At 37.9% G+C, this 13,656-nt stretch overlaps 1 protein-coding gene across 3 annotated transcripts in view; it reads right to left on the bottom strand.

Annotated features, from left to right (window-relative positions):
- The window catches only part of FSTL5 (follistatin like 5), a 707,698-nt gene that overhangs the window by 180,093 nt on the left and 513,949 nt on the right, over nucleotides 1-13,656 (bottom strand). The window lies entirely within an intron of this gene.

Here is a 13,656-nt window from a genome sequence, read left to right as displayed (position 1 = left end):
AAGGCAATGAACATTAATAGCAGCTGAGTGGAGTTTGCAAGAGGGAGAGGAACATGACAGGAAGATTCTGCAAAATCAGAACACTTATGGTTTTGATGTGCATTCAAGAGACTGGTTTTTAATCTGAGTGACACTGGGAGTCAATTTAGCATTTTAAGCAGAGACGGGATGTGACTTAACTCGTAAATGTGGAGCTGGGGATACACAAAAATAGGAATAATACTGTTAGGTAGGGTTACTAAAAAATAAGAATAATAGTTCATAAATCTCTATCAAGTGTTTACACAAATCGTGGAAAAATATGTTAGAAAGACAGAGGAAAAGTAAAAAATTCTCCTGGCATCCCTGGATGCATTTCAAAGTGACAGCTATTGAAGGTGCTCATGGAGCTGTCCTCTGTACCTAAGGGCACATGACCAGGCAATCTTTGGAATTAGGACCCTGAGGGAAAACACAGCCGAGATGAAACATACTAAAAGGACTCTAGGGAAGATAATGATGGATCATGTCTGGGCACAGGTTAGATACCATTCTAATGGAAGAATAGCCCCTGGGTGGGATTATTCAAATCAGTAAGGAGAAGGTGGGAAATATTTGTTTGAACTGTGAATGCTTTTTTGGCAGACCCAGATGCAATATTTTCAAATCTCTCATGGTGACAGATGCCCCAGGACTATATATAAAGAAATACATGAGAACAAAAGTGTGTGGGCCAGAAAGCAGAGAGCAATAAAAAAGAAGGAAGACCCTTGTTTCTAGCACACTGCCCTACCAAAGGAAAAAGGAGAGAGCCAGATGAAGTGGCTGATCCTTCCGGAAAGAAATAATGGAACAATTAAGAACAAGAGAGCATGAGAAACAGGGAGAAATGTAGCAGAAATAAATACAGCACAAGGTCTCAAAACTTCCAAACTGAAGGCGTGAAACAACATGGAGCCCACGGCAGGTTTAGGTCGACAGCAGCCCCCAAAGGCACAGTCTCCAAACACATTCATTTCAGTTTTTGTTCCAGAATCAGCTAGAGGATATACGTCAGCTAAAACAGTGTGGGGCTTTGGTGTAATCCCTATGGATCCGGTTTCACAAAGGCAAGTAATTCCATCAGGGTGCTGGGTCCCAAAACGCCTGTTCCCAAGGGCAATATGATTGTCTTAACATTGTTTTTCTGAGAAAGGGGACCCTGTACAGTTTGCTCTTTCTCCCAGAAAGTTTATATGAGTATTGGGCTCTTGTGGCAAAATCAGGCTTAGATATACGCTAAATGTACTCCCTCTTCGTCCTGAGCCCAGTCCGAGTTTACCTCTCTCAGACTCCTCTACAATAGAACGTACTAATTGTGAGTCCTGATAAGCAGCAAAAGTACTGTCTGTTACCACAAGGCCCGCCCTGTGAATCTCCGACATGATCCTTCACATGTGGTCTCTTTCACTGTCTGTTAAACACAGACGATCCAGTGGAGGACTCCAAGGCCTTGGGGAAGTGATTCTACAACTATCTGTGGTGCTGAAGATATTTTCCCTCTTCAATTTCTATAGTTACCAGAAAATAAGACCCCTTTCATAGATGATGAATTTACTGGAAAAAAAATTTAACGATTACTCATAATTTCTGTACTTTATCTCATCACCAGGTAACAAACAGTTTGCAGACTGAAGCAAGGACATTCAGTAGCACCGTCTTATATGATATTATGGACGGCAGCGAGACTGATCCTGGATCACTGGGTGTCTGCATGAAACAGAGCCCCCCATAAACCCACAGCTGGACTGCAGTAGAAATGAGAATCTACGTGATAAATAAAGGTAGGATGTTGGTTAAACTACTGGAATAAACAGAGCAACAGTACTGTCAGTGGCTTAAATAAGATATAAATCCTGACATGTGGTCATAAAGGGGTATGGTGGCTTCATAGTGTGGACATGGATTAAGCTGTTTTAACACAGAACCAAATACTTTGGCTTAAACAGGATATAAGGCCTTGTAGGTGGCCACATGATGGTTGGGTAACTTGCTCTCATTGCATACATGATGTATTCATTTCCTTTTGCGGCTGTAACATGTTACCATAAATTTTGTGGCGTTAAGCAACACAAATTTATTTTCTTACATTTCTAAATGTCAGAAAACCAAAATAAGTTTTACTAAGGTACCAGTAGGGTTGGTTCATTTTGGAAGCTCTAGGGGAAACTCCACATCCTTGCAATTTCTCGTTTCTTGGGCCACTTATATTCCTTGGTCTGTTACTCACTCATCAAATCTCTCCAACTTCTTGCCTCTGCCATCACATCTCCTAATTTCTTCTTTGACTTCCTTGCCTCTCTTGTATGAGGACCTTTATAATTATACTTAGAGCCTACCAGAATAATATCCTTATCTTGAGAACCTTAACTTAATCACGTATACAAGTCCCCTTTGCCATTTAAAGTAGCATTCACGTGTTCCAAGGCTTAGGATGTGAATGGCTTTCGTTAAAACATTTTCAGCCTACCACACCCAGGCACCTTCTATTTTAGTTCTTCTGCAAACATCAAAGCATGACTTTCTCCAAATTAAAAATAGCTCCCCAAGCTACCACCACCAGACCCATATTCCAAAAAAGCAGAAACAGTTAAAAGAGGAAGGGAAGGCACATAGCTTTCCTATTTTGGTCATAATTCAGACAGTAAATGCATTAGTTACCCTCACATTTCTTTGGCCCCAAATGTGTCACAGGACAACATCTAGCTTCAAAGAGATCTGGGAAAGGTAGATTTTGGTGGGTGGCCTTAGGCCTGCTAAAACTGATCTTTTATTACTAAAGAAAACTAAAGAGAATTATTTGGAAGATAAAAATCAAGTTTTCTCCACATATAGTGACAAAATTAACCTATTTATGTGTGGGTTTGATCAATTAAATATAAGTTATTTAACCTTGGACAGTTGATACAGAAAGAGTCGTATCTTTCCACAGCAAAACCAACTTTTTTTTCCTGTCATTCTCCTTCCTTCATATACTGCTGAGTGCCTGCTGTGGTTTTGGGCAGAATTAAAGTACTGAACTCTGAGAACAAAGAAGTATTACTTGTAATTTCTAAGTTTATTTGATATTTTCTTGATGTTGTCTACATTAACCATATCCACTAACTTTCAGAACTTTTACAAACGAGGGTCATAAGAAAACATGCCTTTAACTAATGTAACCAATCAGGTTTTTAAGAATGGTTCCTATGAGATATAAGATCATGATGGAAATTAATGAGATTAAACCCTCTGCCATAGATACATAGAATACATAGGAAACAACAGTTATCAAATATTGGAAACCAGCAGCAGAGGACTATGATTCCTGAAATAAGGCAAAAAAGAAAAAGTGGGATGAGCTGTAGACTTGCCTCAACTATCAGCCAAAAGGCATTTGGCTGATATTGATGCAGAGAAGGGGAATCGAAAGGTCTCAATGAACTAAAGACAAAGATATTGGAATTCAGGAAAGCTTGGCAGCTGGAATTTGCAGGACAGAGTACCAAAAGGGAGAGAAATACGTTGAGAAAGAGCTACAGGAATCTGAATAGGGGTCTTTGGGGGCTTTGGTTCCATGCATAGCATAAAACTTCACAAAGTCAGGCAAAATTCAATTACTATAGCAAGAAATAAAACCAGGGAGCTATAATTCTAAAAGTTCCAAGAGCTTACATAGTGGTAGGTGACATATGAGTTGGATTAATCAGACTTCAGACTGGAGAGACTTAACTGAAAAACCAGATTGGAGAGCTCATAGAGACTCCAGAAATAATGCATCTTAGAAGGTTAATGAAAAAATTCTAGTATAAAGGCTACTCTAGAAATAATCAAATAGAGTTTAAAAAACTCTAAAATATAAAACTGATACACAGGTAAATTAATGTCAAAACAAAAATCAGTACTTCTCAAAAGTATCCAGCAAATCTCTCTCAACAATTTTCACCATCCAATTTAAAAATACTTTAACAGACATGAAGAGAGAAAATTAGACTCACATGCAAAAAAAAAATTAGTCAATAGAGACATACAATTTCAGAGATGATGAAATTAGCAAAAAATTTTTAAAAAAATATGATATGAAAAGATTGAAAGATCTAAAGGAAAACATGAAAAAATGGGGGATAAATGCAGATCATAAAAAATAAATGGTAGTCCTAGAGTTGAAAATACAATATCTGAAATAAATTTTAAAAATACTCTGGTTGGGATTAATAGCAGACTAGACACGTACAAAAAAGATTTGTGAACTTGAAGTCTAAGCAACAGAAACCATCTGTACTGAAGCACAGTAAGAACAAAGATTGAAGAGAAAAAATGAACAGAGTTTAGTGGTCTATGTGAAAATAGTAAGCAATAACACATATCGGTAATTGGATTCCTAATGGAGGGAGAGAGCAGAATCCTGTTTGAAAAGAATTGACAATTTATTTTTCCAAATTTGTTGAAAAATGTATACCAAAAATTCAAGTTGAGCAATCCCTGCAGGATAAATCTAAGTAGAGAAAATAAAACCAAGGCATATCATAATCAAATTGCTGAAACCCATTGAAAAGGAGAAAATTGCAAAAACAGAAGAGAAATAGAAAAAAAAAAAAACTAGAAGTAAGAGAGTTTTCATTAGAAATCATGCAAGCCTGAAGGTAATAGAATAACATGTGAAAAGTGTTGAAAGAAAACAAAAAGGAAAAATATCTTCTCCAAATTCAATATCCAGCAGAAATAATTCTTTAATGAAGAAAAAATTAAAATATCTTTAAATAACAAGGGCTGAAAAAATGTATCAGGAGGAGATCTGAATTTCACATTGTTAAATGATGTTTATTAGGCTAAAGGGAAATTCAGAAATTTGGATTTACATGAAAGAATGAGGGGAATTAGAAAGGATAAATGTAAAAGTCTTGTTTTCTTGTGCTTTTTTAAAATTCTTTGAAAGATATTTAACTATTTAGAGCAAAAATAACACAATGTATTATGAGGTTTATAACATATATAGAAGTAAAATGTTTGACAATATTACCACAATGAATGGAAAGAAGAGAGATCAATGTATACTGTATTAAAGTTCTTATTTTATATGTGAAGTGGTAAAATATCTGAAGATACATGGCAATATGTTAAAGTTGTATATTGTAAACAAAGCTTTCACTTACACCTTAAAATATCAACAAAAAGCCAGAGCTAATAAGTTAATAGTGGAGAAAAAACAGAATTCTAAAAGTTGTGTAATCCAACAGAAGGCAGAATACAAGGAAATAATGAGTAGAGAACAGATGCAACCATTCACATAGCATGAGGGTACACTTAAATCCAGTGAGAATCAGCCCAGGAGAGAGATGCTGAAGTTCTCCCAAAACTATGAACTTCAAGAAACTCTTTCACTGAAAGGAAGCAAAATAAGAAATTAGGGAGGGACATGACTGTTTAGATTTTACTTGTCCTTAAAAATTTCAGACTTTCTTTAGACTTTATGTCACAAGGGCAGAAGAATTTAATTTTGGATATTAATTACTTTGGACTAATTTCATTGTAACTTTAATCTTTGAAGTATTATTTCTGTCTGGGAATTTAATAATTAGATTATCTATTAAAATGTGACCATGTCTTTGCTCTCACTATTGCGTAATTGGAATATCTTGATATCATGATTTAATCTAATTGCAGAAGCTCTGAAGAGCTCTGTTAAACAGTGTAACTGCACATAATTTAGCATGGGAAATAATAGAAAGAATCTTTAGGCCTTGGAGTTAAGGAGGTAATGTACTGTTCTATCATATTTAAAAACCTTCTGGAAGCAAACATATAGTGCCCACCAGTAGCTCTCAGGGGGGGAGATACAAAAGGGAAGCAACAGTCATTAAGTTAAGGACACCCCTTAAGTATGAGTGTCCCCAGATTCAGCTCTGAGAAAAGAAGTTAGCTTCACATGGTTGATTTGGGAAGTGATCCCAGGAAGCACAAGTTAAAGAGTAGGAAAAGTACGACAGAGGAAAGCAAAATAGCACAAAAAAGGGTTAATTCCGGTGAGACACTCTGAGGAATCAGGTACAATGCACCTGAGAATCTTCCCACTGAGGAGCGGGTGCTGGGCTTCTTACCCATTGACTCGTGTCCCTCATTGGTTAAGGACTGTCCCTGGGGGCATTCAATCCCTGGCACAACTGGGCTACCTGAAGTGAGGCTGATAAAGCTTCCTGTGCCAAATAAAGCCCTAAGGAGAGTGGAAGAGAGACAAACTCCTGCATGACCAGCTGTCAGGGGACGTCCACCACAGCTGAGGAGGCCCGAGTGGGGCTTGGCGCAAATCATCAAGATTGAGGGCAAAACTGATTTGATACATGTCTGATCTCAACCCCTGAAGACATAGCCACTCCCTGAGATCCCTATATGCTTATTTTAAAGTCAAAATTAAGAGAATAAAGCTGGAGAATCTGAGGAAGGACACATACCCTGCTTCACATGTTTCTGGGGAATCAAACTGCTGGACCAGTAGTTCTCCAACTTTATCATCAGTCATCAGGTGGGTTTATAAAACACAGGTCATCCTACCTCATGACCAGATTCTCTGATTCAGTAGGTATGGGTGAAGCCTGAGAATTTGCATTTAAAAAAAAGAGACAAATGAACTTATTTATAAAACAGAAATAGACCTACAGACATAGAAAACAAACTTATGGTTGCCAAAGGGGAAAGGGGATGGGAGGGATAAATTAGGAGTTTAGGATTAACAGATACACACTACTGTATATGAAACAGATAAACAACAAGCACCTACTGTATAGCATGGGGAACTATACTCAATACCTTGTAATAACCTATAATGGGAAAAGAATCAAAAAAGAATATATATGTATAACTAAATCACTTTGCTGTACACCTGAAACTAACACAACATTGTAAATCAACTATATTTCAATAAAATGTTTTTAAAAAATAAAATAAAAATTAAAAATAAAATAAGTTGCTCATGCTACTTGCTCAAAAACCACAGTTAGAGAATCACTGAGCCAGAGTGACCCTCAAAACTTCTCTCTCTCTCATCCTTTAGTAACTCACAGAGGGAAGAAGAGAGAGGAGGCACTCGGCCTTTTGCTTCCTGCTTTCCAGACCTTACTGCCTGCAGGAAGGTTATATTCCCATTTGTGCTTTGTCCTGGCTGAAAGCTTAGCAGGGAAGGAAGGCTGCCTGAAACTGGAAGTTCAGTTCTATGATGCATGAAGAAGCAGGCCACTGTTGCTCCAGACTTAAGCCACTTTCTCTAAAAAGCTTTATCAGTAACGAAGATGATGCTTTGATGTCTATATGGCTAGCTCCAAATGATGTTTCCAAATTCTGAAGGAGAAAAATAGAGGTGTTCTACATAGACATCCTATAGAACCAGAAATTTTGTGCAGAAGTTTCTGACATGAGTAGAAAAACAAATCCACTTGATATTATGTGTGAGGTCTTAAACAATAAAGGAGGGAGAAATAACGGCATGCATATGGGTTTTTTTTTTTTTAATATGGACGAGCTTTCTGCCCAGAGGGTAGTGTAAACACTGAATGACTTTTAAAATTTCATACATTCTGTATCCGAAGCTGAAGATCTAAAGCCGATTTGCTTTATGTAAAAAGAAAAAGAAAAGCATGAAATGAATTCCACTGGTAGAGTCAAGCTCCTTTGATTTATACATAATGTTTCTTCTGACAAGGACACAGAAGCACTCTCATATTTCAATAATCTAATTTTGCATTGCTTGAAAAGAAAAAAGGGCTATTGATAGACTTTTATTTGGCTCACACCCAGGGATATTTAAATAGACTTTGCACTTCAAAAACACTCTTTAACAAATTCCAATGACTTGTGGTATTTGCAGAGCTTTTTATGGTAATCAATAATATATTTTATTTGTATAGCTAATTGACAAATTGTTAAGATAAATATGTTAAATTCCCTGTGGAAACCTGATTTTCTAAAGGTCTTTTTAACCTTTTCTGAAAAGTGGATAGAGTTTGAAAAATGAGTTAAACTAGTTTTAGAGATTTATTGGGTCCATAAATGTGCTATTTGTCTACCTAATTTGCATTTTCTCGCATGTTCATTGTATTTTTCAGTGTCACAGCTCCTTCTCAACTATTCTTTTGTTATTGGCCTATAACTGTTCTGAGTGACCTCAAGTTTACTATACTTATTTATACACAAAGCATACATTTAAAGTTATTATGCCAAATATAAACAATATAAAACCAAAGGAAAGGGAAACACCAAGAAAAGCGACAAATCATTTATTTAGCAAATGACTCGTAGGGCTGCTGTTTTATAGCTAATTCTACCATTTCTAAACATTTTATTATGAAGTGATAAACACAACTAGTTACCTACCCAGTATTTATTCTCACCTTCCTCCCTTCCTCCTAAATAATTGAACGTTTCATTGTTGTGAAGGGCAAACCCCAAGGTCAAAGAAGCATCTAACAATCTCTGCATTTAGAGGGTCAATGGCAGTTATTGCCGGCACTTCCTTTAAAGTTCTTTAAAAAGTGGGCTCTCAGGTGTCAGGCAGTATTTTTCCTTCCTCTTGATTACTTTTTCCCTGCTGAAATGTGAAAATGATGGCTGGAATTTTCACCTCCATTCGGAAAACATTGAGAAAGGAAACAATGTTCTAACCACAAATAGTGGAAGCATAGGATAGTGATGACATATTGTGGAGTTGCCATCCTGAGCCACTTCATCTGGGCTTCTTTTATGCATAAGAACACCACACCGGTATCTTCTTTATGCCCCTGTTATTTGGGGTGTCTGTTACAGCAGCTGAAGATAATCTCTTACCGATCCATGCATAATACATTTTCTACCCAGGTTTTTGGCTTCTTCAAATAGGTTTAAATATTAAAAATGATCCTTGAAATACAATTATTGTCTTCCCTAGTTGATAAAAATGCAGTAGAACAAGGTTGGTTGTTTTTTATCGGTTGTGGTTGAATTTGATGAATTAGTGTTAGTCTATACTTCATTTCTCCCTCTCAGCTAAGGCAAGAACTGGCAAGTTAGATTTAGAAGAACAGCTGGGCTGTCTAAACATCTATCAAATCTTAATGGTCCATATACTCCTTTATATATGCTTGACCTAAATAAAAGTATTTCTTATAAACAGATATTGCCAGATGCCTTAAGAAAATGTTTTGAGGGAAGGTTTTGCATTTCTTTCTCTCTAGTACCCCATTCTAGTAGTATTTAACCAACTTGGATAACCCAGTCAGTTTTTCACTTCGTTTCTCATTTCTCATGGTCTCACTTCTTTCCTTACCTACAACTTTCCTTACCTTACCATTTATTCTGTGTTCCATCATTATAATCATTCTCTTGTAAATGTACTTAAATTTATAATGTCTGTCTCTTTCCTACTTACTCATCTGACAAAATAAGATGTTGGTAAACCCAAATCTCCTCTTTCTATGATTACAAATTCACAGCCAACCACAACGGAAAGAAAACATACTAATATATATCATCTCAAGAACACCCAAAGATCTGCCCAACATTCCAACTACATACTGCTATTTTTATAACCCCACCTCTGTACAACTTTTCTCCTCAAATCACTAAAGCTCTCACAAACTGCCCACTTTCAATAGTTGGTACAGTAAGTCCCCTACATATGAACCTTCAAGTTATGAACTTTCAAAGATGTGAATGTGCGTTCACATGTCCAATCATATAAGTTAGTTCAGGTGTCTGGCGTACATTGTCACATAAGTGCATCCTCTACAAGTAGTTGTGCTTTCATGTACTTTACTGTACAGGACTGTATACAGTACAGTAGTACAGTATCTTTATTTCAAGATCAGGATGTCTGGAAGCAAGTGTAAAAGCAGCGGTGAAGTGGCTGGTACTGCTAAGAAGCACCGGGAATAGGAGGCCCAGGGAGAGGATGAAGAGAGACAAGAGGAAGAAGAAGTAACCGAAGAACTGAAGAGATTCATGATGCAGGAAATGGCAAGGGGATTTTCTTTATCTGAGGAGATACTGTTAGTTTTTGAGGCACGGGACCTTAACGTAGAACGGTACATGAAGGTCGCAGCAGCCGTTCAGAATGCAATCCAGTGCTACCGTGTCATCTATGATGAGAAACAAAAGCTACTACCCAGACATCACTGGATCGTTTTTTCAAGAGGGTAGATAGAATTGAATCCAGCAAGGAGCCAGAACCTGTGCCATCAGCATCAGGCATGAGTGACATTGCAGCTTGCCCTCCGTCTCCTATTGCTGACAATCCTTCAGCTCTACCATCTCCCACCTCCTCTCCCCCCTCCAGTCAGTAACTCTTCTTGCCTGTTCACTCGATGCCAGCCCCTGGATGCCAGCTGTTGTATTGCACTACTGTACTTTCCAAGGTGCTGTACTGTAAGATTAAAACATGTTTTCTATTTTTTGTGTTGCTTTTTATGTATTATTTGTGTGAAAAGTATTATACACCTATAAACCTATTACAGTGCGGTACTATATAGACGATTGTGTTCGTTGGGTACCTAGGCTAACTTTATTGGACTTACAAACAAACTGGACTTACGAATGTGCTCTTGGAATGGAACACGTTTGTATGTAGGGGACTATTCCTCATGACACTGAAATAATCCAAGCAATGAAAAGAGGATTTCCTCATGCTCTCACCCTGAGCATCTGCTCCCAAACTGTCTGTCCTCCTCCCCATTTCAACAGATTAACTATCAATCTTCCAAAGAACAGCCCTTCCACTTGTGTACTAGATTATATCAACTTTTTAAAGACTTGATTACTGCAATTTTCTCCTTTTTCTCTTATATGAGCTGCTTTTCATTTTTATTGGATTATTCACATCAACATAAAAGATAATCAAATCTGCAAAATGAAATTCTCTCTCTTGACCCCAAGTGACTCTCCACTTACTGCACAGTTCTCTCTATGTTCACTTTCAACAAACATAATATCCTTGTTTCTCTTTCCAAACCCCATCCCTTCACAAACACATTTATACCAAGGATTTCAAAGCAGATTAAATGTAGTAGGAGGTAATAGGAAGAGACTGGTTTTACTCCCAGGTTTAGGAATCTTTGTTCCTGGGAAAAGGAAAGCATCAGTGCTCAGTCTAGGCAATCACTGTTAATATTGAATTCCTCTTAATTAATTCATAATGCTAAGCCTGAAGGTGGAGGAGAGGCAGCACTGTTTCTGAGACCTCATTATTCCTTTATTCTCATATTCCATCTTCAGAAAAACCTGAGATCAGAGTAAATAGTTAATGCACAGGAAGGATGAAATAGGGACACCGCATTTCCCCAGCACCACTCAAGGCACATCTTACAACATAAATGCCTGAAGTTTGGCTCAAAACCTTCTTCCTGGGCTTTCCAGCTGGAGCATGGCAAATGAGTGAGTTATGTAAGAAAGCTCCATCAGACGTGAATGGGGAGCAGACCCTCAGAAGAGATCCATTTAGAATGGTTCTGACGCTCTACCATGCATCACAATTACCTGAGAAGCTTATCAAAATGCAGATTTCAAATCAAATTTCCAGAGAGTGCTGTTGAAGGTCAGGTTCTAAATTTTTGATATTTTTTCCTGTGGTTCTGATGCAGGTAGAACATGTACCCTGCACTGCTCTACAAACTAGCTAGAACTCTAGTGTGCTAGGTACTTAGACTGGACAAACAAAGGCTAGAAGTGAGGATGAGAGATAAAAGACAGAACTTTTGGTTAGCCAAGCACAAAATTGGAGAATCTTTCTCCCTAACTTAAAATAAAAAAACCTCAAAGCATCAGTTTTGTCAATTAGGCCATTAGCCAGTAAAAATCACTGCAAAGAGGGAGACAAGGGCCAGGCTGGCTACAACCACCAGTTCGCCATGGATGCAGCACCCAGATAGGGAACAGCCCACACACACTCCTGTCCTGTCCTCCCAAGACTGTGAGTCCTCTGGGACAGTTGCTATCTCTGAACATCCAACTCCAAACATCTGGGACCACTGGGAACAAGCCTCACCTCCTTCACACTTTGTCTGTTGTATTCATTGGTTTCTGTGAAAGCCCGTTTCCAAGCCTTGACCCATGTCTAGCTGACAAATGGGTTTGCGCCAGAAACCAAAACCTAAATCTGCTTCTGTGGAGTGTCAACAATACTCAGACTTTGCCAGAGCTGCTCCAAGTCTTTGCTCAAAACGCTCCAACCCCACTCTTAGCAGAAGTTAACATAAATCTTTAAGTTAAAGGGTCCAGAGATAAGAACGGAAGCTGCCAACAACAACAAAAAAAAAACAAATGGAACTAGCTGGGACCAAGATGGGAATAAATCTGACCTCCAACAGACCCTCAATCCCATTGTATGCTGATTTTCCTACATTAGCATATTAAGTGACACGCCTACCTGGTGGCCATGACTGGACACTAAGGACCAAAAAAGGATAAAAAGGGGGTGGCACCCCTCTCCCTCAAAAAAGCACTGCCCCTTCCCCAGTAGACTAATGCACATAACTCCCCATCATTAGTCTCATTCCTCCTCCGTTTGTCTTCACTCTTTAAAATTAAATTCCTCTTGCCAGGTAGGCAAGAAGTTGATCTGGGAACTTAGTTCCTGCTTCTCCATTCTTTGGTCACTGAATAAAGCTTGTGCTTTGTCAATTTCAGCTGCAGCTTCATTACTGGCTGCTTGAACAAAACAGAAAAAGAACCTTCCCCTAAAGAATCCAAAAAAAGAGTGGATATATGTATATGTATAACTGATTCACTTTGCTGTACACCTGAAACTAACACAACAATGTAAATCAATTCTACTCCAATAAAAATTAAAAAAAAACCAAGAACCCTGCCCTGCCAGGTAGGGGCAGCAGAGTCTATATGACTTAATTCAGTAACAAAACCATAAGCTCCTCAACTTTTTCAAACTTGTTTTCCAACATTTTCTTACTTGATTTCCAGGACACCTATTTCCCATCACAGGGTGCTCATTCTAAGTTTTCTTTACTCCGACTGTTAGCCTCAGCTCCAAAGCTCAATTCTCTAACTTCAAATCCATCTATACTCATCCTAAGATGACTTCATCAAGCTCAGATTTATGGCTTTAAATACAGTCTATGCAAACTGATATTATCAAAATATTCAACTTTAGGCTGTCACTCTGATCTCCAAACTTATAAACTAAACTACATACTTGAACTGCATCTGGATAATTGTACTGAAGTTAACTTGTTCCACAAAAAGAAGAAAAACATTAATCTCACTCAGTCTCTAAATATGCTTCTTCTCCATTGCAGTTCACGTCATGGCCATATATCTAAATACTTCCTTCATATTCCTTGGGTTCATAGTTGTAAAGCTCTCTTCTCAAACTCACATGCCATTCTTCAGATCTCATTTCAAAATATATCCCAAATGTAACCACATTTTTACCTCTTCACCAGCCACATTTTAAGCCATCTTTATCTCTTCTCTAGACTATTAAAATCGATTTTTAAAAACTGATCTCAGGGTTTCCAGTCATTTTAAAACAAATCAGAACCTGCCACTTCATGTACTAAATGCTTTGACGACTTCTGGTTACAATAAGAATAGGAATCCGAGTACATAACTAGGTTTACAGGGTTCCATGTGATCTGACCACAGGCAGCCTCTTCAATGTCATATCCGCCCCTCTGCTCTTAA

This window comes from Eubalaena glacialis, chromosome 5, assembly GCF_028564815.1.
Source record: "Eubalaena glacialis isolate mEubGla1 chromosome 5, mEubGla1.1.hap2.+ XY, whole genome shotgun sequence".
Lineage (NCBI taxonomy): Eukaryota > Metazoa > Chordata > Mammalia > Artiodactyla > Balaenidae > Eubalaena > Eubalaena glacialis.
Note: the sequence above shows the minus strand (reverse complement) of the source record. Positions and strands in the feature narration are given on the sequence as shown.